The sequence below is a fragment of the Schistocerca piceifrons genome, chromosome 1 (assembly GCF_021461385.2).
Source record: "Schistocerca piceifrons isolate TAMUIC-IGC-003096 chromosome 1, iqSchPice1.1, whole genome shotgun sequence".
In the NCBI taxonomy this organism is placed as follows: Eukaryota; Metazoa; Arthropoda; class Insecta; order Orthoptera; family Acrididae; genus Schistocerca; species Schistocerca piceifrons.
Window position 1 is genome coordinate 433081648 of NC_060138.1, and position 25919 is coordinate 433107566.

Here is a 25919-nt window from a genome sequence, read left to right on the forward strand (position 1 = left end):
TAAATAATTTATCTATGAAGGTAGATGATACTCTGAATGACACAAGACCGGTAGTCTTTAATGACACAGAAGAGTATGAAAAAATTAGAAAATTCAAACAAAATCAGAATCAGATCAATACACAGTACAAAAGAGAAGTCCAGGAAGTTCAAGATCTGTTAGCACAAGTAATACAAGAATTACATATTTCAGACGACACTCGCACTCCAATACACGAACAGGGACACAGCAATAGGGAACAGCCACAAAATAATATCACAGGGCACTTCGGAAATTATGAAAGAAATTGGCAAGGTACGCCGAATTTTGAGATGGAGTCGCCGAAACAACGTAACAATGACCGACATGCGTCTCGCCGACATGATGATTTTGACTATAAGCTGTTTATTACTAAACCTAAATTCAAAAAATTTAAGAATTCCGGCAACGACATCCATCCACATGTGTGGCTTCATAAATTCTCTCATTGTTTTCCTCCAAACTGGTCATTAGAGCACAGATTAGAATTTATGTGTGGCTATTTAGAGAATGAACCAGCTGTAAGAATGTGATCGGTCATTCACAATTTTCACAGTGAAGGAGAACTTTATCACGCCTTCCTATCGGCATATTGGACTCAAGCTACACAAGACCGAGTAAAACATAGCATCATAATGATGAAACATATCGAACAATCTGAATTTTCCAGGCTTGTGAAATATTTTGAAGACATGTTGCACAAGAATCAGTGCCTGTCAAACCCATACATCCGCATTTGCTTAATCAAATTGCCTGAACATTTAAGACATATCATTTTGGCAGGACGTTGCAAAGACGACATTGAAGCTTTTCAGGGACTCTTACAAGAATTGGAAATTGACACTGACAATCGCGGGACGCGAAAACAGGAACACAACAATTACAGGTCACATCCGTCACAATTCTGCGATGAAAGAAATAATAACTGGACACGACAAGGATCCTCTTACAACGCAAATTGTGAACAAAACAGACACCACCCATATGACAACCACTGGCAGAGTAATAGTTACAGAGGAAGATCGCATTTCCGTTGTAATGAATATGACAGAGACAATCATAGAAACAGACAATATGGAAACCAAAATAATTGTCAGACTCAACGATCCACCGTGCAGTTACGATTCCGGGAGAAATTATCTGCCACATGACCGACAGGAAAGAAACTATGTAAACTACCGACAAAACGACAGACCTGAATTTCATCAGAACTGGCGAGATTCAGACAGGGCAGGCCCTTCTCATCAAGGTTAATTTGTAGAAGTTAGGTGTCCTAATCCTAATAACGATGCGCGCCAACAGAGAGACAGACAATGACTCACACGGCAGGCTGCCACGTGCGCTGGCTGGCTCAGAGAAAAATAACATAGACGCTAACCTTGAGAAAAATTCCAGTATTCCTTACTGACGTATACCGCATGATAATTGCGTTGAAGTTGAAACTCTGAGTACTATGAAGAGTAAAGGATTGCACCACATTTCACATGTAAAACCGTTTATTGAGAGATAATCTGCTTTTTAACTTAGTCTTTGTTATAAAATTTTTCACTTCACATTACTAGTACTCTTTGTCACTCTTAGAAACTTTTAACATGCAACTATGTTTTAAAATTAACTATCCTGTCCAGAACCTAGGGAACATATTTAGACAGTAGTTACGAATGCATTGCTATAGTGAATAGACGACACAGTGTTGTTATTTGTACATTCTTGCTTGTTAGTTGCACGATTATGTAACGAATATACGGCTTACATATCTGGAACATATATTGCTAATGAGATTTTAATGCAACATTTAGGTTTACTTGAAAAGATATTCTTTATCTTAAGTACATTCTGTGAGATTAAAGATGACTTAGCATTTGGTTTCTTTGACAGCTATACGATTATATGATGACGCTACTATATGTGACACAATTTTTATTGTTGCTTTTGCGGTGTATCCGTTTTAAATTTGCACAGTTTTTCTGAATTCTTCTGAAAAGGAAAACATGTTTTAGTAGTAACGTTTGTGGTATAGCTACAATGAGACAGCCTTTTTCGTAGCACAACAATACATTACAGTATAGTACTTTCTTGATCACGGTACTGTATGTAATAACTATGATATATATATGCATAGAATTTCACTTTTGTTTATTACGAGGTAAGTACATTGACTTCTACAGAACTTTGCTTACGGACGACGATAATTACTACACTTGACACATTTTTACCGTTAAGTACTGACAGAGATTATCTTACAACAAGCCGCTCAGTTTAGGGCTGCAGTACACGTATTTGGGTGATTAATTTTGTACTTAAAACACTCATTTTTAAAGATTTTGGAATTACAATGATACAAAGGTTTTCTGTGATACATTTAAATCCATTGCTGTAATCTGTAACACCTAAGGGTATAATTACATTAATTCTCAAGGGGGTACACGCTTACTTTGTGCACCATGTGTTTGGCAAACACAAGGAGCCATAGCTAATATGGTATTTGCTTACACAACTTTACACATCGGTACCATATTTCTCTAACACAAAATTAAACAGCTATCTGATTATTTAACAGAGAAACAAACACTTTTTTAGTACGTCAGTGACACATGTTTACGCATTTACACAGTGAGATAACTTCATACTTATTAAATTGTATTTTGTCTGTACTTTGTGAACTGCCCATATTTTTTGGGAACCATTGTGATACTATGAGAGCTTTGAATGATGTACTTGGTATGGGATCGTGAAAGTATGTTTGAGGTAGATGACATTATTGAAATGGGGAGAGAATTTTTTTTAGGTTTTGAAATTATTGCAGAAAGCTACGATGTTTTTGAGATTTGACTGAGGTGTTGTAAGGTTATTATTACAATGTATATTATGTTGTTGACGTATGTTTATGATCAATAAGCTGATGCTACCTTATATGAGGAATGTGATTATGTGTTTATATGTATATGAATAATGAACAGAAGTTGTGGACTCTGGTTTGTGAAATAGGATGTTGGAAATGTAGAATCGTACTTTAAGACTTATGACTTGTGTGTCCATGTGTGAATGTATCACAACACTGCTATTCATAAGATTTCGTTTCTACGCATTTCTACTGTAATTTTTTGATGTGTGAATTTTTTTTATGTGGGACTGTCACTGTAGCACAAAATGCTGTCGTAAATATTTTGGTAAGAAAGCTAAGTGACCTTGACGTAATGCATTGTTGCATGCAGCTGTGCCAGTCGCCTGGAGAAAAACCCATTAGGTGCAAGAAAAAAGAGGCCATTAACCTCGCTATTGACACTCCTTAACAGAAAGCATCGCAAATACGACACGCTCATTACTTGGAAACATATGATTATATTGTGGAGCTCGTACTTTGTGCTACTTACTGATATGCTTATAAACTGATGGAAAATATTCTTACACCTGCACACCTGATTACGAAAAGTGTCTTTCTATGAGAGTTGAAAGAATTTCTACTCACTTATGAAATGCCACATGACTATTGAGTGATATTTTTATGCTTTGCTTTACGTAGTTGCTTATTTCATTTGTTATCTGGTTTCCAACTATGTTGCAGCATTGGTGTTATAAAATAAAATTAAATGCATTTGCTAATATGAAAAATTTCTGTCAACAGATATGTTAAATAATAATTTTATAATCCACATTCTTCGAGAAAGGAGCACTTGGAAAGGAAATAACAATAAGAAGGGACTAATAAGAGTAACTGTATACATAATTTTCTTTTCAAGTACTTGGTAATTTCTTTTGTAGAATAAGTCGTGGTGCACCACTTTAATGACATAGACATTAAGATGTGAATAGACATTTCTCTTATCTGCATTGTTGTCTTAACTGTAATATTTTTACTGCTTGAGCATTGTCATGATTAGGTATAAGTTACTGCATTTGCTGCTGCTTTTTGTCAGGCATTGTCCTACTGAAGTTTACCTTGTGTTAAGCCAGTTTTACCCCTGATTATTTTTTCTTGTTTGCTGCACAGTGCCTCATATTAGTTGTAATGTTGCAATTGCTTTGCTAATTTAGATATACTGCTGCTTGCTTTGCCAATTTGCGTTTTTATGTCATTGCTGTTTGTGTTAATTGTTTTCTACTGCTGCATTGCCTCGTCCCTTAGTTTATGCATCTGAGCTCAGTAGATATGGCTTAAGAGGGGTTAGGCTATATAAGAGAATGAGTTGCGATGAATTGGGAGAAATGCATTGAGAAGTTATTTGAAAAAGATTTGGACTAAAATGAGTAGTGTACAATGAAGAATAATTATTTTTAAAGAGGATATGAAAAATGCAGTAGGGTTTAGGGACAAGAGGTATAGATAGGACTTTTTGGGAATAATGATGAATGAAGAGAGATCTCCAAGAAGTAAAGAAAGTTCTGTTTGCAAAATACTGCAGTAAAACAAACCCTGTCCTATCCTTTTGTGTTATTCCGCTATGTGTTTGTGTACCCTTGTGTATTTGTGTTTCTCCTGTCTTTATGTGTTAAGCTAATAAGATTTATGTTGTAGTATTTTTCTAATACTCAGCTACATTCACTATGATGACGAATACTGTTATTCTCCAATATAATTTGCATTTATAATTTGTTATTTACTTTGTAAAGATGTTTAGACATTATTTATTCTGTTTTGTTTTAATACTCATGTGTGAAATAAATATTTCGAAATCTATTCTCATTATTTTATTTACTTGTGTCATAATTCCTGTAACACTGATGTACATGTTTATTTCTATTCTTTTGTAAAGCCTGTTTACTACAAATGTTATGTGTATTATTATGTTTTTTAAAAATGTTTTCTGTACCTTTGTGATAGTATTCTCATGTTATAATATTGTAATTGACACCAGCTCATCAAATTAAGTAACTTGTAAGAATTCATTTCACTGCACACATTTCTGTTGGTCATAGTATATCCACAATATGTGAAAAAAGGACTGTTAGTGCTTGCACCTGTGTTGATAATTCAGTAATGGACTGGTTAACAGCATTGCACTTTATGAGTGCACAAGTGGTGGTTTATGGGCTTGCAATATTGTCAGCAAGACTCTTCGATGGTGATTGTGCACCTGCACATTCGCAACAGATGGCCGCTAGCCATCTCTACAAGTACTCCAGTGGGTCTGCATCTTTGATGGCCCACGAATACCATTATTTCTACAAGGACTGCAGTGGGTCTGCACCTCTGGTGGCCTACCAATACCTTAATCTCTTCCAGGACTACAGTGGGTCTGCTCTGTAATGACCTACCTACCAATATGCTTCAAACCTTCGACTGACTCTGCTGTGGGTTTGCTCTATTGTGGCCCATTACCCGTCTGCATGTCAAGAGTCAGCATTGTCTTTCCATTAGAAGGACAACACTACTTCTTCAAGACTGCATGGAAATGCACTACTTTCGTGTGCATTTTGTTTTACTGCTCAGACTTTGAGAAAAAAAAAAAGCTGCAATTTTACTGTGATGAATGATCAGGACTGTCTTTATGAACTGTGAGAAAATTTTAGCTTTTGACCAACATTGTATCAATAAGTGTGTGAATTTTTATATCTTTGTTATTGTAGTTATGAAAATTTTTTTCAAATCTGTATTGGCCACTGCTCAAAACAATTTGTAAAATTTTTTGTGGGGAGCATTGGGGCTATGTAAGTAGGCTGTTTAGATTTTTATGTTGGTAACGCCACGTAGCGCTCTGTATGAAAATCACTGACTGTGCTGTGTGCAGTCTGAGGCTGGTCAGCATTGTTGAAATAGTCGCTACTGTAGTGTTGGGTAGTTGGCTGTTAACAGCGCGTAGCGTTGCGCAGTTGGAGGTGAGCCGCCAGCAGTGGTGGATGTGGGGAGAGAAATAGCGGAATTTTCAGAGCGGATGATCTGGACCTGTGTCCATCAGCGACACTAAATTTGTAAGACTGGATGTCATGAACTGCTATATATATTACGACTTTTGAAAACTATTAAGGTAAATACATTGTTTGTTCCTTATCAAAATGTTTCATTTGCTAACTATGCCTATCAGTAGTCAGTGCCTTCAGTAGTTTGAATCATTTATTTAGCTGGCAGTAGTGGCGCTCGCTGTATTGCAGTAGTTCGAGTAACGAAGATTTTTGTGAGGTAAGTGATTCATGAAAGGTATAGTTTATTGTTAGTCATGGCCATTCTTTTGTAGGGATTTTTGAAAGTCAGATTGCGTTGTACTAAAAATATTGTGTGTCAGTTTAAGCACAGTCATTTATAATTTTTCAAGGGGACGTTTCAGGGGGAATACCAATGGGTTGAGCAGTAATGGGTATATGGATTGAGGAGGAAGGCGTGCAAGTGTAGTCTGTACACTTATGCAACGCCGCAGTGCCAGTGAAGAGGAGACCTGGGTTCGCCTTTATTCATTGCTTCAGTCTGCATATTTTTATTCATTGTTTCAGTCTGCATGTATACATCACAGATGTTTGAGACTTGAAAATTATGGAAACATGTAGTTTCATTTGATTAAAACTCCAATGCCTCGGTTTCAGTATCCTCCATTTCATTCAATGCTGAGGCGCTATTCCAATACAGTTGGAGAGCCTCTGAAATGATGTTCGGGTTTAGGAGAAATACCAAAGGGTTGAGGCATCAGTAGGAACCAGGACTGAGGAGGGAGGAGTGTAAGGGTAGTCCCAGCGTGGCGTAGTGGCTAGCGCAACTGCCAATGGAGCAGAAGACCAGGCTTCGAATTCCAGCCTTGGACAAATTTTCATTTGACGGTTCTGTCTGTATATATAAATTATTCTTGTATTTCATGACGATGCACAATGACACCGCCATGCAGAGTGCAGGTAACCAATTGGGTAAACAAAATGTCTTACACAATTTTATTACGTTTCGCCACCAGGAAAAGTTGTTGGACTGATCTGAGTGCAAAAGAACTGTGCACTATTTCTTTTTCTTAGGGAATTGTGATTCTTGTGTGACACAAACAGCACGAAATACTCTCCGCACTATCGATTTAAACTCAGGACATCCATTAGGAACAACGGCACTAATCTCCTTTCACCATGATACGCGAAGAAGGACCTGAAATTAAGACCTGGACTTACGGCGCCGCGATCTCTCCTTCGAGGGGTGTAGGATTTATCGGACGTATGACGATCATGCATCGTCACATCAGCTCACCTCACTGGCCGAACGTCCTCAGATGGGCCACTGGAACAGGTTTGACAACCAGATCGTCAGATGAGATACAGCAACCTTACACTGCACCGGCTGTAGCACCTCAGTGTTCAATGTTATCTAGCACTGGTTCTTGTTTCACATATATCTAGGCGCTCAGTCCGGAACCGCACGACTGCTACGGTCGCAGGTTCGAATCCTGCCTCGAACATGGATGTTTGTGACGTCCTTCGGTTAGTTAGGTTTAAGTAGTTCTAAGTTCTAGGGGACTGATGTCCATAGATGTTAAGTCCCATAGTGCTCAGAGCCATTTGAACCATCTGTTTCACATATACACATTCGAGCAATCTGCCTTTATCTTGAATACTGTTTCGTCTTTATTTCACTGTTATTTTTCTATAGTGTTATGGGTTATTGTTAAATTTCTTGCTCCCTTGCACAGGCTTGTGAACTGTTGTGAAAATTTGTATCCAGGCCTGTTCGTGGAAATTAAAGATAGTGTTGGCTGAAAAACTATCCAGTATTTCTATATTAGGAAGGTGGGATTAAACTGTGATTGGCCGAAAATGCAATTTTCATTTAGATTCCGACCAGAGAAGGTGCCTCCGTTCTGTAACCATCAGCTTTGGAAGGGGATTAATGAGGTACAAATATGTCAGTGTTCGATTCTGGATCAGATTTATGTAGGGAAGAAGCTCCTGGAGGAATATGGGGATGTACTGACGTCTAGATTGGGTGTGACCAACCATATCGAACATCACGTATGGTTAACTGACCACAAGCCAGTGAAGCAGATGACGTACAGGTGGTCTCCTCCTAAAATGCAGGAACTCAAGAAGATTATCTACAAATTATTACTAGATGGAGCTACTCAGACATCTGACTCGCCTGGTGCGTCATCTACATTTTTGTTTTCTAACCCCGGGGAGGAGGGTTTCGACCAATAGTGGACTATAGACAGTTAAATATAAATGTAATAATGCAATCAGTTTCATTAACAGACCTGCATAAGCGTTTCTCTTGGTTAAAAGGAGGTAGATGTTTCATCCGTTTCAGATTTGATCCAGGCATGCTACCAAATACTTTTGACCGAAGAGTCGAAGACGACCAAAGCCTTTTTCATGTGTTGGCATCTTTCTGAGTTCCAGAGAGTCCCTTTCGGGTTGGCGACAGGTGCTGCTGTGCCCTCTCAGTTGTTAGACTCCGTATTTTATAAGTTTAAATTTTCTGTAATATTACTTAGATAATGAGATTATTTATGATGCTTCTATGGAGGGGCACCTGCAGCACGTAGGCCAAGTGCTACAGAGTTTAAGATAAGCTAGACTCACCATAAAACCATCAAAGTTTACCGTGACGCATTGGCGGGTGTCGTTCTTGGGACATATCACTTCAGAAACGGAAGATCAGATTGATCAAGAGCTATTCAGATATTTTCTCCTACTAAAATAGTGAAAGAGGTCGTTCAATTTATTGGTATGGTGAATTTCTTAGAAAATTATTGCCAAATTCTTCTCAGTTAGCGTCACCCCTCAATGAATTACGTAAAAAAGGAAAAAAGATTCGTCTAGATGGAGCCGCAGCAAGCCGCCTTCGAAGGACTTAAGTAGACTCTCACCAGCGCCCAGAACTAGCAGTTCCCAGTTTTGAGAAGGAATTTGTCAGACTGATGCCTCGATGACTGGTGTGGCTGCCGTTCTTTTAAAAGAAGAGAGTGGATACGGCGACCAACAGCGTATGCCCCCAGGCCATTGTGAGAACTGGAACCTCCGTATTACGTGTATGAGCTGGAATCTTTAGCAGTTCTATTTGCTTTGGAGAAGTTCCGGTTCTGTCTTGAACATAAAAGCTTTAACTTGAGAACCGACAATCAGGCACTGAACTGGCCGCCTGTCCGCCCAGGGAATGCAGGTGGAACTGCTCAACGGGCGGTCCGTTAATCAGCACTCAAATATGAGATGAGGCACGTCAGGGGAAGTCACAATGTCAAAGTGGGCAGTTGTAACAATACATTCCAGGAGGAGCCCGAGGATGAGTCGTATAAGGGAAATGAGGAAGGGGTCAGGAAAGCGAAGAAGTTATTAAGAGCAATATACTGAAGAGTCTGCCGGTGCTCTTTAAGAACGTGGGCGCCTGTCAGGATCAGGACACGGAATTCCAGATTATTAAAGAGAAATTTCAAAGGGAAGAGAATGTAAAGGGATATTTCCTCCGGAATTCGGTCTTATGCTTTCGGGCACGCAGTGACAGAGACAAATTGTCCTACCGAAGGAATTACTGGCACCTGTGTTTAAGTATTACAATGCGTCCAAGATGGGCGTTCATTGAGGTATACATAACTCAAAGAAAAATCAGGGAATATTTTCTGCGGAAGGGAGTGGGTAAAGATATGCGGAAGTTTGCGTATCAATGTCAGGTTTGTAAAATTAGTAAACCTAGTAATGATAGATATCAGGGCTGACTAGTATCGACAAGAGAACGGGCCCCTAAGGAAAATTTGTTTATTGACAACTTAGGCCAATTGCCCAGGTCAAAGGAGGGTATTAGATATTTGTTCGTGATTTTGGACGCTTTTTCGAGGTTTGTATGGCTGATTCCAGCAAGACCAATAACTGCTGATGTTAGTATCAGAAACTTGCGCAATATTTCTACTAGCTTTGGACCGCCAAAGAGCCTACTTAGCGACAATACAATGGCATTCCTTTCTAGATAGTTCAGGATTTTTTTTTTCAAGCTGGCCACCTCCCCTTATTATCCACAGCCATCATTGGCAGTAAGAGTTAACAGAAACCTTAAAGCGGCATTGATAGCATATCGCCCCCAAGACCAGACACCATGGAATCAGCCGATTCCATGGCTGAGTTGCGGCTTCAATACTGCCAATCACGAGAGTCATAAGACTTCTCCGGTTAAATTGATGGTGGCTCACACAGCTAATTCTCTGTTGTCTAACCTGTGGAAAATTCGTCATTTACTGCCGGAAATTAAAATCTTGCTATGGATAAGGGAAACGGCTCCAGCCGAGGGGCAACATATTAGCCGCTTACTGCAGAGAGGCAAAAGGATATAATCAGTGACAGAACTCACGAGGGTGGAAATGAGAGATGAAGATGTTCATCAAGAATCTTAGAACCACAAGCAGAGATGCTGATAAAGCAACAGGGAAAATGTTGCCCAAATTTGTGAGTTCCTGTGTGATTACTAAAAAGTTAACTCCAAACTATCTCCTACTATGGGATGTGGGGTTTGGAAAGACTCACATAGTGCATACATTCCAGACTAAGGTGGCATAAGGCAGTCTTGTGGATAAGGGTAGTGGTCAGGAGGGAGGGAGGAACCTTGTTCTGGGAGTCACGATAACAACTTGTTTGCACAGAAATTAAACGTGCTGATTTTCTGTTGTAAAATTACTGTAAGCCTTAGCGTAACTATTGATAGAATTGCTGATATAACTACAGTTGCTCAAGCGCCAACGCTTGACAGCCTTTCGTTTGGTAATGTTCTGCGCTTTAGTAGCTCGATTCCGCCCCCCACCCCTCCCGAAAAAATAAAACGAAGGGGATGCGTGCGTGAAGGAAGGCAGATGCACAGATATTCGGAAGTTGGAGGAAGAAGACGGCACATCATGGTAGTCATCTTGTGTAGAATGATGGTATGTCGCTTTTGGAACTTTTGAAACTTGTGGCCATTGAAAACGAGGAGACTTAATTGGGATTCACCAAATGAAGTGATCTTGTTCAAGAACCTCATAGGACAGTATTGTAAAGTTGATATTCTAAGTGGGGGTGAGGGTGGGGAAGATGGACAACGCCGATAACGAATAATTTGGTTTGGTTTGGTGTAAATAAGGCACGAATTGTAGCCTTGCTGTGTTGGTCGAGGAAAACCTATTGTTCTGGTAGTCAGGCCTGAGAAGTTTGCTACGGGATGTACAAAGGCACAACTAGGTCAATGGGTGGGTACATGTTAAGTAATTTTAGGTAAGATTAGTCCCTATATGGTTCTTTGATGAAAGGTTGTCGTTTCTGTTATTGTAACATCTCATTGTGTACGGTTATACAGTAAACTGGAATTTTTCTTGTTTGAGGATTGTGTGTATTGGCACAATGTATTAATTACCGGAAACAGTGGAGAGCTCTCAGGTTCATATGTTGGTAACAGTTCTTTGAGAGCTGAATTTTATAAACTGCATTTCCTTTGGTTAACTAACTGTAAATGATCGCTTAAAACTTAAGCTGATCATTTCCTGCATGCGCTTTGGTTAAATTATTTCTTAATAAGCCTTCTCGTAAATGATTTAGGTAGACAGTTTTAACTTGCATAAATTTAATGGAAAGTGTCCTCTGTGGTTGTTTGTTTATAGATTATTGTAAAAGAACAGTCTTCATTAAAGTAGCCGACGCGCTACAGCTCTGGGGAGTAGCTCATATGTATGTGACCGGATTCCTAATAGCCAAAAGTGGTTAAGTGCGCTCGGTACGCAGACTTGTGTTTGTTTCAGGAATTGTCTGAGCTTTTTCTAAAGTTTCAACTTAAGGGACTGAAATGTAACTTTGGTGAATGAAAGTTATTTTAGAACATTGTTCTAATATTGTTGTTAAAGATTTTTTGGGTATTGTCTTTGCATAAGCTCGTGTAACAGAACGCTAGGAAATAAAATAAAAGGATTTCAGTGTAAGATGAAACTTATTAACTAACTATTGTTGTATCTTAAATAAAGGAAGAGTCTAACACTTGCATTTAACAAAATAATTGAAATGGTAGAGAACGGTGTTGATTACTCAGCCAATGTATAACAAATGTTTTGGTCGACAGAAAATTAATAAACTTTTGTAATAAGAAGCGTTCGAGTTTCAGTGTACATCCAGTCAGCTCCACTTCGCCACTAAATCCGTTTCTCTGGTTTTCACTGTTAATATCCGTATGCAAAACAACCGGCTTATGTTTCTGGCCACGCTTTATATGACCATTTTGCCTTATCATGTTCTATTTGTTCATCGACGCAGTGACCCGTTCATATTTCAGGCAGAGGCTGCTTATAGCACGACAAGTTCTCGAAGAATATGAGCAAAAGAGTGAATAATGCCTGTGTATTGAGTGTAATATCGGACAGATATTTTAGTTTGCCTAGTGCCTTGTTACCATGAAGGCTTGTTTTTCCAATACCATGTCATCTATTTTCCATTTTTTGTGACGGTACGCTGGTGGCACTAGGGTAGGGTCCTTACCTGCACCCATATTAGTCCTCGCCAATGCTGTCTCTAGTTTCAAATCCAAACTCGTCTACATTGTCTTTAAGTAGAGCCATAAGGTCCTAGGATTTGCTTGTAGATTTTTCTATTGGATATAAATGTGAAATTTCTTATTATCTGTACACAGAGCTTTTGACGGATTCACTAGTTACTATTCCCTCTAACAGTTTTTGTTCATTCGCTTCTGAGTCGGAGGTGCAAACGTCTGTTTTTTGCTAAATTATAGAATTAAACCAATGTAAGTATACTTCTTATTCTTCTATCTCTTAGTTTTCTACATCACGCACCGTCTCTCGCGTCATGTTTCTATGTCCGTGGTTCTGACCAGTCCTGTTCTTGTACGGCTCTGTCCTCCATCGCATGCTTCACTCCATACAGCAGGACCTTCCTTTCTTTCTGTGCCTCTGAAGTCTCCGGCTCCATATTTTAGACCATTTTCCTCTAGCATTCTTCTAACATGTCCAAACCATGTAAGCCATCCATTTTCAATTGTGTCTACAGTACCCTTTGCAACTCCAACCTGTTCTCGTAGCACTTCATTTCTTATTTTGTCTCTTCTTTTTACTTTACAACTGTGTCTCCAAAATACGATTTCCATTGCCTTTAATTTCTTGACGTTGATTCGGAAGACTTCGTACAGTTTAGTATCATAGTGAGCAATGCTTTCACCTATAGTTTCGTTTATCCTCCTTTCCTAATTTTTTGTAGTAATTTTATTCCGAATAATACCATGTAACTTTTTAACTGCCACCTTTCCCTTACCTATTCTGTGCTTTATTTCCACGTTGATTCCACATTTATCGACAGTGATTACATTACCGACTTCACTTTACCATAGATCTATCATCCACAGTAAGATCCTTTCCTATACATCTAATGAACAAGTATTCAATCTTCGTAAGGTCAATTTTCGTACAGTTAATTTTCATACCACTTTGCTCCCATTATTTTTATAACTTTTCTTGTCATACAAGACACATCCTCTTTCTCTTCGGCGAAAATGACTTGGCTGTCGACGAAATTTATGGAGAATGGGATGTCATCCCATGCTCTAATTCCCATGTTTTCACACTTTCTTTCCCAATTTTTTGGTGCTTCTTTCAAAAGTACTTTTAAGAGAGTAGGCGCCAAGCATCATCCTCGTCTCAGTCCTGTGGTAAACTTACGTTTCTGTGATAGTATCTTCCCAACTTTAACATGACAGTTATTATCTAAATACAGCTTTCTGAAGACTTGTACACAAAGTTTATGAGTGTTCTGTTTATTCATTGCATCCCTGATCTCAGCAAGTGGTACGCTGTCACAGTCCTGCATGTCTATAAAACCCATATTTTCCTTAAGTAATGTGCAGTTCTCTTTTCAGTCCCCTGTCTAACGCTGCAGGTATTATGGATAGAAGCCCTTCCTCAAAATCTCTCTCAGTTCTAGTTTTAAGGATCTTACCATATAATATCGATATATGTATATACTTCTCCAGGTCCTGGTGCTCTGCCATTTGTGAATTGTTTAAGTATACCCGGTAACTCTGCTGAATCTCTAGGATTTCTGCGTCATGTTAGTCGCCTTCAAAGGAGCTTATATCTTCAAAGTCAGTTCGACCTTCTTTAAATCTTCATAGTATATCTACTATCTATCTAGGATTATACCACTCCAGACACCGTTCTTAGCTGCTTATCGTCTTCCATGCTTGAACTCCCTATACAGTTATTAATTTCTTCACATTTGAAACCGGACATAGAATTATTTACTGTAATTACTGTTTCCTTTGCCTCCACCCTCAGTCTCACATACCTACTTCTATCACCAGTCTTATTCCTTTCCACTAAGAAAGCCGTTTTGAATAGCTTAGCAAGATGTTCAAATAACATAAATCGACCGGGTTTCAACAATTCCATTATGTAGCTCCAGATCCTCGTGCTTTGCCATTTTTGAATTGAAACTTCCTCGCAGATTAAAAGTGTGTGCCGGACCGAGACTCGAACTGGGGACTTTTGCCTACGGAGGCTACCCAAGCACGACTCACGCCCTGTCCTCACGGCTTTACCTCTGCCAGCACCTCGTCTCCTACCTTCCAAATTTAACAGAAGCTCTCCTGCGAAAGTTGCAGAACTAGCACTCCTGAAAGAAAGGATATTGCAGAGACAGAGGTAAAGCTGTGAGGACGGGGCGTGAGTCGTGCTTGGGTATCTCAGTTGGTAGAGCACTTGCCCGCGAAAGGCAAAAGTCCCGAGTTCGAGTATCGGTCCGGCACGCAATTTTAGTCTGCCAGGAAGTTTCATATCAGCGCACACACTGCTGGAGAGTGAAAATCTCAATCTGGAAACATCCCCCAGGTTGTGGCTAAGCCATGTCTCCGAAATATTTTTGAATTGTTTGACTACAGCCTGTACTTCTGCCATCTATTACAGGACCAATTTTTTTTCCTTTTTTATCCACCTGGAGTGAGTGTGAGCTACATCGAACATAAGACACATAACCTGGAGTCACACACAGCGCGTTAAGTGCTGTTTCCTTGAACTTTTAGCCAGTTAGTGTTTATTCTCCAAATAGCCAAACCAGTTCCAACTCTTGCTGCTTTCACATTTCTCATTAAAGTAAACTACACTCCTGGAAATTGAAATAAGAACACCGTGAATTCATTGTCCCAGGAAGGGGAAACTTTATTGACACATTCCTGGGGTCAGATACATCACATGATCACACTGACAGAACCACAGGCACATAGACACAGGCAACAGAGCATGCACAATGTCGGCACTAGTACAGTGTATATCCACCTTTCGCAGCAATGCAGGCTGCTATTCTCCCATGGAGACGATCGTAGAGATGCTGGATGTAGTCCTGTGGAACGGCTTGCCATGCCATTTCCACCTGGCGCCTCAGTTGGACCAGCGTTCGTGCTGGTCGTGCAGACCGCGTGAGACGACGCTTCATCCAGTCCCAAACATGCTCAATGGGGGACAGATCCGGAGATCTTGCTGGCCAGGGTAGTTGACTTACACCTTCTAGAGCACGTTCGGTGGCACGGGATACATGCGGACGTGCACTGTCCTGTTGGAACAGCAAGTTCCCTTGCCGGTCTAGGAATGGTAGAACGATGGGTTCGATGACGGTTTGGATGTACCGTGCACCATTCAGTGTCCCCTCGACGATCACCAGTGGTGTACGGCCAGTGTAGGAGATCGCTCCCCACACCATGATGCCGGGTGTTGGCCCTGTGTGCCTCGGTCGTATGCAGTCCTGATTGTGGCGCTCACCTGCACGGCGCCAAACACGCGTACGACCATCATTGGCACCAAGGCAGAAGCGACTCTCATCGCTGAAGACGACACGTCTCCATTCGTCCCTCCATTCACGCCTGTCGCGACACCACTGGAGGCGGGCTGCACGATGTTGGGGCGTGAGCGGAAGACGGCCTAACTGTGTGCGGGACCGTAGTCCAGCTTCATGGAGACGGTTGCGAATGGTCCTCGCCGATACCCCAGGAGCAACAGTGTCCCTAATTTGCTGGGAAGTGACGGTGCGGTCCTCTACGGCACTGCGTAGGATCCTACGGTCTTGGCGTGCATCCGTGCGTCGCTGCGGTCCGGTCCCAGGTCGACGGGCACGTGCACCTTCCGCCGACCACTGGCGACAACATCGATGTACTGTGGAGACCTCAAGCCCACGTGTTGAGCAATTCGGTGGTACGTCCACCCGGCCTCCCGCATGCCCACTATACGCCCTCGCTCAAAGTCCGTCAACTGCACATACGGTTCACGTCCACGCTGTCGCGGCATGCTACCAGTGTTAAAGACTGCGATGGAGCTCCGTATGCCACGGCAAACTGGCTGACACTGACGGCGGCGGTGCACAAATGCTGCGCAGCTAGCGCCATTCGACGGCCAACACCGCGGTTCCTGGTGTGTCCGCTGTGCCGTGCGTGTGATCATTGCTTGTACAGCCCTCTCGCAGTGTCCGGAGCAAGTATGGTGGGTCTGACACACCGGTGTCAATGTGTTCTTTTTTCCATTTCCAGGAGTGTAGTTTCGGTCTACGCTCTGTCACTCATATCCCTTCCTGACAAACTGTATTTAATTATTAAACTGAAGGTTAATTCATCACTCAGCCTCGTACTGTCGTGCACCTAACCCACTGCATGAGGTCGCCTCCTACTTGACAACTACTTCCACACAGGTTCGACGCACGTCGGTCAGCGCGTTGCATACGGCAAGTGAAATTCCAGGAGACGCCGCCTGCCCCCGGCTGCAGCCATCCACCCCGTACCCTGCTCTCCCCCTCTAATCCCCTCCCTCTGTCTCCACCCACACGAGTCGTTCCATGGCGTGGAAGTAATTAATGTGGCGGCGCTTGGTGGCGAGCCAGTTGTCCCTGGCAACGACACAATGCGCGACCCTGCCGCCTTATTAAAACTCGCAGACTCCAAAAACAGGAACAAAGTGGCGAATACCTCCCTCTCGCGTGCCCCTCCGCGCCCTCCCCCTTGCCGTCGACGACAGTCTTGCGTGGGCGGAGCCAGTGCAGTCGCAGCACCCTCCCTCCCTCTTCCTCCCCCGTGTTATCACTTATGCGGCATCACACGCCTTGCTGCGCCCAGGATTTAGCTTGCCTTGTAATCCCCGGCGTCGCTTCCTGCGACCTAATGTTCTCTAAAAGTTCAGCCTTTCACTAAAGATTAATTACACGCCCACAATTCTCCATCCGTCCCTAAGCCGAGAAAAAGTGAAACATAAAGTTCTTTTTCTTAAAAGCGAAGGAAAATGTTACAGGGCTACATTTCACATTCTGTGGTCGCTAAACTCACGTACATCCGTCGGGTAGTTTAAAGACGCTACGAACATGGAAAATATTTAGTATACGTCTGTTTTCTGTTTCTTGCACAAGAGCAGGTTATGTTGTTTGGTCTCTGTAACCCTTATAAATATTTATAGCAACGATAGCTCTTACTGCATCGCGAGAGCCTGTACTTGCTCCATAGTCAGCTCCTGGGATGGGCTGTTCGCCAGTGTACTGTACCTATGTATGAATGTATGAATTCTCCGCCCTGCGAACTTTCCGCCCCACTAGAAATCTGTGAACTCTCCGCCTCGCACCTGCGTCCATTGTGTCACGTCCTACCTGCAGCCGGATCGTCCTAATCACCTTGCTCTGCCTGTTCCCTAGGCTCGGCCGAACTCTGCCCGCACAATCCTGTCTGCCTATTAGTATTGCTCTACTTTCCGTAGACTTTACATCGTGCCACTTGGATATTACCATCTCAGTAGATGTGGTATGGAAGTTTCAACGACAATTCGAGGTAAGCCTAGTTGCCACTATGATGGTTATTCTTACACAGTGAAGAAAACGAAGGAAGATGGGACTGTGATTTGGCGCTGTTCAAAACAGAAATATAAACATTGCCGAGGAAAGCTTAAAACTAAGGATTCTACAGTGCTCTTTTCTCACGAGCATCAATCAATGTGGATTTCCGGATGACGCAAGGTAGGAAGCACAGAGGACTCTGAACCAGGCAAAGAAGAGGGCATGAGGGAAAATAGTCTAATTCCAGAATCTATTCAGGGGAGCTACGTAGCTTGCATAGTCGAGGGTACGACTTTGTGACAGAAACGCCAGAGCAGCGAACAACATGCAACATATAGTATGGATAGTACCGTACGGCTTGAGCATGCTAGCTCGCGTCCCCAGGGGATTAGTGGGCCCTTCCCTGATCTTTTCAGGACGGAAATTTCACAGAGCGGAAAATTCACGGGGCGGAGAATACACGACACGTGGTTCTTCACCTGAGCTGACTGATGCCATTATTTTGCATCCCTTGGCAATTCTACACTGATAGAGAAATGTATTCGCAGTTGCGAATACGGACAACCATCAGCTCTATAATGGAATGACGTCATTGAAAATTTGTGCCGGACCGTTACTCGAACGCAGATTTCCTACTTATCGCTAGCGATCGCTTTACCGTTGGGCTACCCGAGAACGACTCACGGCTCACGGTCAGACCAGGCTTCCATATATCGCCAACACTTGTGTCTGCAGCCTGTACTCGTACATCTATTATGTACATTGTCGTACAGGGGAGAACTTTTACTTAAAAGTCGCTTGCCCGGTGTCGGCGGATAAATACGATACTGCAGAGTCTGTGTTATTCCGAATTACGGTGCAATGTTGCTACCGACGTGCACGCATGTCTTATTCGTTTGAATATTACTAAAGTTCTACCCATGTAAAATTTTTAATACCCTTAAAATTCTGTTTAGGCATCGTAGAGGGCCGTTTGGTGAAACTGCCAATTAATCATTGGCCCAACATTTACTTTCTTAATCTGTAATTACTCTTCGTATTCAAACTGCAGCTTCTTACCTTACCATGATAGGCTTTTATTATTGGGCCCCAGGCTTTTGGTGCAATTGCTGAGAATAATTTTGCATTAGCCTTTCACTGTTATTTTGTTAACTATCTCCACTATACCACCTGTAACTTTCATGATTCTGACTTACCCATGAAACATACATTTTATTGAGCCTTAACCCACTTTTGGAATTGTTAAGTTTGTTATTTGAGTTTCTTAAATTTCTCCAATTCAGAACATAACGGTTTCTTGGCTTAGTTGTGGAAGTCTCTTGTCATTTGACGTTAAGGCGTTTAGTTTGGTGGTTGTTGATCAGTAACCCCTTACTAAGTATTTGCGATGGTCTAATTTAAACATACTTTTTGTAGTCCCAGTATCCTTCCGCTCCCCAGCCATCTCCCTACTGCTTCCATATGTCTCAATTATAGTGGTTGTGATCGGACTTCGTGTGGATTTGACACATAATGTTCGAGTCGAGAGAGAAAGAATGACTATGCGAATAAATCTAAATGTCATTTGATGGAGCCAGTTAACTGCCAGGTGGACAGGGAGTTATTATCATTCCACATTATCGTGAAGAGTCTACCGGGACTGAATTATTCAGTAGTAGGTGCTGCTCTGTCTACCTGTTACAGTCCTGCGCTATTGTCAGTAACTCGTCTTCACCCAACCTCAAAGTACCACCAGCATCTTGAGATTTCTCAGCACACTCTGTGTCATAGGTGTCTCCTCAGTGTGTCGTGGGCGACGATAAAGTACTAGTGCCTTCATCGGAAGATTCTTGAGTCCTATATTTTCGATCGTGTCGGAGACAGACACCTCTGAAGTGTTCAACTAACGAATGATAGTTCTCACTTCGGATGGCAACGTTAGTTGTAGCTACGCTTGCGTTTCGTTGACTTGGATGGTTGGTTGGTTGGGTTGGGGAAGGAGACCAGACAGCGTGGTCATCGGTCTCATCGGATTAGGGAATAATGGGGAAGGAAGTCGGCCGTGCCCTTTCAGAGGAACCATCCCGGCATTTGCCTGGAGTGATTTAGGGAAATCACGGAAAACCTAAATCAGGATGGCTGGACGCGGGATTGAACCGTCGTCCTCCCGAATGCGAGTTCAGTGTTTTGACTTGGATGCACACCGCCAATTGGTTCGTTGTAAATCCCTAAATTCTATGGTTCTCGGACTAAATGTCGTTGTACTTCATGCCGAACGTTTCCATTTTGCATTGGGCATATGTGAATGGGCGTTGTGAAGTAAATTATGGATTTTCTTTGCAATCCTCCGTTAGTCCTTGATCTGCAGTATGAAATATCGACACTATGTTCGATGACGTTTCTGTCTTTCATTCATTCTAGGAGGAGATGCCTTCGCTCACTCTTTCCACGGTGTCTGGGGTTCCTCGTTTCCTTCCACGGACTCCTGTACATCCTCATTCGTCTCTTTTTTTTCACATTTTCGAGGAACTTTTGCAGAGGATCTTGAGAGACGGTATCGTTGATTGTCATCTTAGACGTCAGTTTGTCTGCGTTTTGGATTCTGTTAGTAAGATAATCAACGGCAACACATATACCTATCGGCTTTTTTGACATTGAGTGTAAGTCTAATGTTGCTGTTGAATGTTTCTTGGACCAAAGCGTTGAGATAGCTACGATACTGGTCCCAATATATTTCCTTCCATGTCCACAGCTTTGAGACCGGTTCATCAGGATCTCAAATTCTATACATCTAGTTGCCCTTCGCGTGTGACCTGGCCGTTTACTATATAAACCTCTGTGCCGATATTTAACATTAAACACAGATGGGCGACGCTCGAATCGTTTTCTAACACTGATTCGACATTGTCGTAGGATCGAGCCATACATCCTCAGCCTTTCATGCCCAACACCTAAACTTGCTGCAAAAGTAATGTAATCATGTGATACTTATCGAAACAGCGGCAAGTCATGCAAATTTGTATAAATACAAGTTAAATTCAAAGGAAAAATTAACAAAATTGGTATAGGAGTATATTCTCCTAAACAGCTTATGTTGCTATAACCAAAACATATATACTGCAATGAACTTATAATTTATTGTATCAACTGAAACACACACAATTTACGAGAGTGCTACCACAAATCTTGTTTAACCATGAAACAAAATGACAAAAATTACAAAATATAGTGAAGACCATGTGATTACATTTTTAAAAAACCATACCTGATTCCCCAGTTAACAAACAACATTGGTCCACAAGTCCAGACTACAACGCCGTTGAACAAAACACAAAATATGCGCCAGCTCACAAATACGCAAAGTTCAGTATACAATCAACGCATCAGAAATCGCGTGGAACTTGAGTAGATTCCACCATTCTATGGAATCAAAATTTCAGATTTCAGCCGCAAATGGAGTTCAACATTGCACATCACCTAATATTCGTGAAATGTTACAGTTACAGCTGGCTCACTGTCCCACTTCATTAGAAACTATTCTAAATGCCAATACGTATTAAAGTATTTGAGCGGCGACTTGCCTCCCAAAATCTATCACTTGACAAGTCCAAAAAATCACCCTATCACTTCCCCAACGTAAAATTTACCTTCAGGAGCAATCTTCACAGCGTGATTCCCCAACACGGAATGACCAAGTGCAACTGCTCACTTGATTTAGAAGCCATGTGTTTGCCCACCAAAATACACAATGAATACAAAATAGGGAAAATGGACAACAGCTTAAAATATGTACCACATACAATTACAACACGTATGTTAAATGAAAAGTCTTTGCTTTCCAGTTCCGCTCAGATCATACAAATTATCCTATGTCCAATTAAATAAATGATGAAAGTTGCACATCCAAGCTTAGGATAAATGACAAAGTAATTGAATTGTTAATAAAATTAAAGAAATTATACATATCCAAAGGGAAATTATTGTCGGAAGTACTGCTTCATACATAGGAAAGGCAAAACAACCTTCGGTGAAATCAAAACCAAGGGTGGTAACATTCAGAGTGGAACCGGAATTCCACTGTTAAACGCAAATGAGAGAGCGGACAGGAGTAAAGAGAGCAATGAAGGCTTCTAAGAGGGTGACTTGTCTGATGTGATAGAAGAAGGAAAAGAAGTCGATTTAGAAGAGATGGGGGATACAATATTAGAATTAGAATTCAAGAGAGCTTTGGAGACGTAACATAAAATAAAGCAAAAGAGTAGATAATATTCCATCAGAATTTTTAAAATGATTGGGGAACTTGCCAACAAAACTACTATTCACAATGGTGTGTGGAAAGCATGAGACTGGCGACATACCATCCGACTTTCGGAAAAATATCATCCACACAATTCCGAAAACTGCAAGAGCTCAGAAGTGCGAAAATTATCGCAAAATCAGCTCAACCGCTCATTCATCAAGTTGCTCACAAGAACAATATGCAGACGAATGGAATGGATCTGCTGAATGGAATGAAGTCTAATGAGTAAAGAATATGGACTTAGAGTAAATCGAAGACAGATGAAAGTAATGAGAAGTATCAGAAATGAGAACTGCAATACTTAACGTAAGGATTGATGGTCACGAAGTAGAGGAAGTTAAGGAATTCTGTTATCTAGGCAGCAAAATAACCAATGAAAGATGGAGAAAAGAGGACGTCAAAAGCGGACTAGCACTGGCAAAAAGTGCATTTCTGGCCAAGATAAGTCTACTGATATCAAACATAGATCTTAATTTGAGGAAGAAATTTCTGAGAATGTACGTTTGGAGCACAGCATTCTATGGTAGTGAGACATTGACTCTGGGGAAAGCGTAACAGAACAGAACCAAAGAATTTGAGTTGTGGTGGTACAGACGACTGTTGAAAATCATGTGGCTTAAGAAGGTAAGGAATGATAAAGTTCTGTGGAGACATGGAAAGGAAAGCAACAAGTGGAAAACACTGACAAGAAAAAGGGACATGATGATAGGACATCTTTTAACACATCAGGAAAGACTTCCATGGCACTAGAGGAAGCTGTAGAAGGCAGCTTCGAGCTAGATAGTAATCCCTTGATGGTACCTTTAATGTCAATGTTGTCTTACACCGAAGCGCCAAAGAAACTGGTATAGTCATCCATATTCAATTACAGAGGTATGTAAAGAGACAGAATACGGGGCTGCGGCAGGCAACGCCTATATAAGGCAACAAGTATCTGGCGCAGTTGATACATTGGTCACTGCTCCTACAGTGGCAGGTTACCAAGATATAAATGAGTCTGAACGTAGTGTTGTACTCGGGGCACAAGCCCTGAGAAACAGCATCTCTGAGGTAACGATAATATGGGCATTTTCCCGTACGATCATTTAACGAGTGTACCGTGAATATCAGGAATCCGGTAAAAAATTGAATTTCAGTCATCGCTGTGGCAGGAAAAAGATCCTGCGAGAACGGGACCAACGACGACTGAAGAGAATCTTTCAGCATGACGGAAGCGCAACCATTCCGCATATTGCTGCAGATTTCGATGTTGGGCCATCAACAAGTATCAGCGTGCGAACCGTTCGACGAAACATCGTCGGTGTGGGCTTTCGGAGCCGAAAGTCCACTAGTGTACCCTTGATGACTTCACGACACAAAGCTTTATGCCTGGCCTGGACACGTCAGCACCGGCAATGGACTGTTGATGACTACAAACATGTTGCCTGTTCGGACGAGTCTCGTTTAAAATTATATCAAACAGATGGACGTGTACTGGTATGGACAAAATCTCATGAATCCATGGAGTCTGTCTGTCAGCAAAAATGTTCAAAATGTTCATATGTGTGTGAAATCTTATGGGACTTAACTGCTAAAGTCATCAGTCCCTAAGCTTACACACTACTTAACCTAAATTATCGTAAGGACAAACACACACACCCATGCCCGAGAGAGGACTCGAACCTCCGCCTGTCAGCAGGGGACTGTTCAAGCTGGTGAAGGCTCTGTAATGGTGTAGTTCTGTGGAGTTGGAGTGATAGGGGACCCCTTATACGTCTAGATGCGGCTCTGATAGGTGACACGTACGTAAGCATTTTGTCTAATAACCTGCATCCATTCATGTCCACTGTGAATTCCGACGGACTTGGGGAATTCCAGCAGGAAAATGCGACACCCCATACATCAAGAATTGCTGCAGAGTGGATCCAGGAACACTGTTGTGAGTTTAAACACTTCCACTGGCCACCAAATACCCCAGACATGAACATCATTGAGCGTATCTGGGATGCCTCGCAGCGTGCTGTTTAGAATAGATCTCCACTCCCTCGTACTCTGACGGATTTATGGACAGCCCTGAAGGATTCATGATGGCAATGATCTCCAGCATTACTTCAGACATTAGTCGAGTCAATACCATGTCGTGTTGCAGCACTGTTGCTTTGTCGCTTGGGACCTAAACGATATTGGGCAGGTGTGCCAGTTTGATTTGCTCTTCAGTGTAGTTTGGGTGGCTTCAAAGCTAGACACATGATTTTGCATGATGATCTTTACTGATACTGTTCAGTGTACAGTATATTCATCAACATTTATAATTTGAATGATGTGAATATAGTTATTATAAACAGCCAAAACCAGTCATATATTAATTGTCTGATGTTCATTATGATATCAGCAGTAAAAGATGTTAATTAATTTTTTAAAGACTTCAATAATTTGTGTTTAAACTGCTGTTTCATTTCAGGCTTCATAACGATATTGTTGTTAAAACACGACAAAAAGCTAAGTTGATGAAACAAAAGAAGCAAAAAAGGTATATGTAGATGGATTATTTTCAGTATAATAATCGTTAAAATTGTACTTCATTTGAACTATTTGTTCAGTAATGAAATTTATATCAGTATTATATAATCTATCAGCTAACAGTATTTCATGAAATATTTAAATCTGTCACGTACTCAGTTTCATACACACTTTGATATTGTCCAAATTTCCGCCATACTGAATTCAGACATATATTCATAAAATCTCCTTTTCCAGAACTTACTTTTATTTCCTCAAGATCTAAGTCAGTACCTATTTTTTCTTTCATATATTTTTATATGTTTCATCATCATAAAAATCATCAGGACTGGCTTCGAATTTCATTTTAATAAAACCCGTGGTCTAGGTGTAGCGTCTTTGATTCATAATCAAAACGTCTTCGGTCCCGGGTTCGATCCCTACCACTGCCTAAATTTTGATAAATAATCAGCATTGGCGGCCAAAGACTTCCGGCATAAGAAGTCAGCCTCATTCTGCCAACGGCCTTGTCAAAGAGGTCGGAGGAGCGGATAGAGGATCAGGGCACTCTCTTGTCCTAGGGGTGGGAAATTGCCCCTAAAGGCGGAAGAATCAGCAATGATCAGCGACATGAGGATGCAAGAAGGCAATGGAAACCACTGCATTAAATACACGTTACGTGTATTCACAGGACATGTGGCCTGTAATTGAAGAAGTGTCATGATGATCTCTCCATTGTCAAAAGATTCCTGAATAGTCCCCCATTCGGATCTCCGGGAGGGGACTGCCAAGGGGGAGGTTACCATGAGAAAAAGATTGAATAATCAACGAAATGATAACGTTCTACGAGTCGGGGCGTGGAATGTCAGAAGCTTGAACGTGACAGGGAAACTAGAAAATCTGAAAAGGGAATGCAAAGGCTCAATCTAGATATAGTAGGGGTCAGTGAAGTGAAGTGGAAGGAATACAAGGATTTCTGGTCAGATGAGTATCACGTAATATCAACAGCAGCAGAAAATGGTATAACAGGTGTAGGATTCGTTATGAACAGGAAGGTAGGGTAGAGGGTGTGTTACTGTGAACAGTTCAGTGACCGGATTGTTCTAATCAGAATCGACAGCAGACCAACACCGACAACGATAGTTCAGGTATACATGCCGACGTCGCAAGCTGAAGATGAACAGATAGAGAAAATGTATGAGGGTATTGAAAGGGTAATGCAGTATGTAAAGGGGGACGAAAATCTAATAGTCATGGGCGACTGGAATGCAGTTGTAGGGGAAGCAGTAGAGGAAAAGGTTACAGGAGAATATGGGCATGGGACAAGGAATGAAAGAGGAGAAAGACTAATTGAGTTTGAAACTTCCCCTTTTTATAACAACTATACACGACTGTGCTTAAACTGATACACAATATTTTTTGCGCAACGCAATCTGAC